Raw genomic sequence first — 3,602 nt, forward strand, 5'->3', positions numbered from 1 at the left:
AATTTTGTTTCGTTTTTATTAGTTTCATTAATAATTTTGTTAGTTTTAGTTTAGTTTTTATTTTGTGAACACATTTCTATTTAGTTTTTATATAGTTTAGTTTCAGTTTTAGTTTTAGTAATTAAAGTTTATTAGATTTAACAGATCACTTCCAGAGCGCAGGCCAAAGAAAGACTTAGGCTAATTTAATCTTAGTGATGCAAACGTCTAGCCACACCAAATTAAAGCATGTTGAGATTGATTGGATGGTAAAAGTATACAAATACACACCAAAATGAAGCAGTCATGCCTTTTTAAATCTACACAAGTTGCGCTTACATTATATGTAAAACGCACTAGACTGAATGATAAATGTGTGTTGTGATATTTAATTTGAAAATAAATGTAGCTAATTTCTTTATATTATAGCCTATGTCTTTCATCTTATTTAACTATCTGATTTGTCAGATCTGAAGTGTCTTGCTCACTTTCCCGCCAACAAACGTGCATAAATAAGTGGGACTAATGAAATTCAATAATAATGGCGGAGCCTCAACACTGGATTTGCAACGTTGCAGCTGAAGTGAAAGACAGCTTGGGAGCTCTCGTTGCTCGCTTTCTGTAGCCTAGGCCTATATCATTTTATTTTTAAGATTTATTTTTAATGCTTCTGTAAAGGACTAACGGCCGCATAGCCTATACACTGCAGAGTTTAAGGGAGACAATGGCACTTAACAGTAAAGTCATATCTAAATATGTTCTTTTCATTTATGAAGATTTAAGTATGTAGTTTATGCACATTTGTTCAAAACAGCCTGGCAGATTGATCACAAGATGTAGGCACAAGTTTGTATTGTATACAGGAAGGACGCGCGTTCTTATCATTCCTCTGTTGCGCTGCTTGTCTATTTCTCTTCAAAGCACCAACTTAAAATGCCTATTTTGGTGTGATTGCTTGTGTAAAAGGAGCCCCTACCAAGTATTGAGTACATGTACAGTAAATGAACATACTTTCCAGAAGGCCAACAATTCACTAAAAATGTTTTTTTATTGGTCTTATGAAGTATTCTAATTTGTTGAGATAGTGAATTGGTGGGTTTTTGTGAAATGTGAGCCAAAATCATCACAATTAAAAGAACCAAAGACTTAAACTACTTCAGTCTGTGTGCATTGAATTTATTTAATACACGAGTTTCACAATTTGAGTTGAATTACTGAAATAAATGAACTTTTCCACAACATTCTAATTTATTGAGATGCACCTGTATACAGGAAGGATGCGCGTTCTTATTCTTCTGTTGCGCTGCTTGTCTATTTCTCTTCAAAGCACCAACTTAAAATGCCTATTTTGGTTTGACTGCTTGTGTCACATGAGAAAATGAATAATTTTGCCTTACTGATGCAGTAGCCTATTTAATGCGGGTGCGGTTCAGGTCGCGGGTCGGGTACAGAATTAAACTGGTGCTGGCTGCTGTCGGATAACGGGTCGTGTGTTCTGTTGTGTAGCTACTGCGGATGCAGGTTTACCTAACAGCACCGTGCAGGACTCTGCTTTCAACTGCTTTGCGTCTCTCCGTCAGATAACCTCACGTGCATGATGCGCCATTTACGGGTATTTCCCTAAACCGACATACATCAATTTATTTTGATTTTTTACATTTTATTTCAGTTTACGAAAACGTTTTTTGACCAATCGTTTTCGTCTTAGTTTTAGTTTTCGTTTACGAAAATAACCTTGCTGGAGACGGGCTTATTTAAAATGAAAACTCATTGTCTGCCAGCAGGAGGCGCTTTTAGAGTGATAAAACTAGCGGTTTCCACAGTGATGGGCTGTAATCACAGCAGCTCCAACGCTACTTTATCAGATCAAATGAAAATGCCATCAAACCTTTTCTGAAGACATTCGGTTCCCTTCAGGGATACATTCATATAAAACACCCGCGCCGTGTTTTGATTTTGAAACGTGCAGTGCTCATGTTTATTCAACGAAGTCAAACGCCACAAATACATCAGTGTATGGGAAACTGGTAATGTATATCGAAATATCGGAAATGTGTTTAAAAATCATATCACCATTATTGAAAAAAAATTATATCGCGATACATATTGATATTGAATTATTGTCCAGCCCTACACCACATCCAGACATTCCATACAATATACGATTCACCAAATGTTGGAAAGTAGCAGGGGCATTTTGGACCCCAAAAGGCATTACCGTATACTGAAGGAAGGCATCAGGGGTAATGAATGCAGATAACTCTTTTGCTCGGGCAGTTAAAGGCACCTGCCAAAACCCCTTCAGAAGGTCAGACTTACTCACATATTGGGCAGAGCCAACATGATCGACACAGTCGTCAATACTTCAATGGGGATCAACGGGTTGAAGGTCCAAATTGCAGTTTCAATGCAGTTTCAAAGGGCTCTACACGATCCCAGCCGAGGAATATGAATATGTAGTCACTTTGGAAAGGGTATATTGGATTCTGGGGGCACATATTTATTTTGATAGCATTTCCGACGTTGCACGACACTATTTTACGCCAACGCCAAACTAGCTTGCTGCTAATACAGGGCTACTGCCTGTGCACTCTGTAGCTGGCTGTATTTAAATGTTTTAATAATGGATTAAATTTAACAGCAGTGATAAACAGCTCCAAGGTTTAGTGCAAACACGATCGTTACCTGTCTGTCACCAATGAAGGCAGGTCAGGAGACGGTAGAGGCTTGTGTGTGGATGCAGAATTAATTCAAACCTGGGGAGATCTTTCATTGAAAAGAAGCTGCTCTTTGGGCTTGGCCTGTGAGAGGTTAAACTTAAATGCTGCTGGGTAGTGGTGCATGAAACACTAAAACAGTAGAAGCAAATGTGCCGAGGCTTCGAAACAATTCGACACCGGTCTCTACGGTGACACCTAGCGGTCACTTCCAAGTATACGCGAATTGACGAATTATAACGTAAATATTGTGCTCATCACAACCATAGACTGTATAAAAACATGGACGTAGTGTCCGTGACGTCACCCGTAGGTTTCCGAAGAGCGTTTTTGAAGCTCAAAGTGGGCGGAGCCAGCCGTCGCCATCTTGGCAGCACGTCACCGCGCGTCACTCCCGGATAATCAAAAATGGGCAAAGAGGCGGGAGCTGGTTGCTGAAGCCACGCCCACCTAGCTCGACGCCGGTGACCGCAGCGGCGATCCACCTCAAGTGGCCACGCCCTTAATTATGCAGAACTTTAAGACTTATTATAATTTAAACGGATGAGTTATAAAAAATTCACCCCCCTCTCAGTTGTCATGAAGGGCAAAATTAGCTATATATACCAAAAAAAAATTTTTGTACCAGGCTGCAAACATGTTTTTTTCTGCTGTAAAGTTGGGCATTTTAACATGGGGAGTCTATGGGACTGACTCTATTTTGCAACCGGCCAGTCAATGAATTACAGTTTAAGTCACTTCCGTGTTGGCTTCACGAGAGAGGTTGCCGCTTGCTCATTACCCATCTAGGTTGGGGGAGTGGTTAGCGTGCGCCACTTTTAATTATAGACCTTTTAATTAATTATAATGAATCTATAGAAACTACGCCTCCAAGGCACTTGGTGAAAAAAGAATTACATGAATAAA

The sequence above is a fragment of the Sinocyclocheilus grahami genome, unplaced genomic scaffold (genome assembly GCF_001515645.1).
Source record: "Sinocyclocheilus grahami isolate Dianchi unplaced genomic scaffold, SAMN03320097.WGS_v1.1 scaffold364.1, whole genome shotgun sequence".
Taxonomy (NCBI): Eukaryota; Metazoa; Chordata; class Actinopteri; order Cypriniformes; family Cyprinidae; genus Sinocyclocheilus; species Sinocyclocheilus grahami.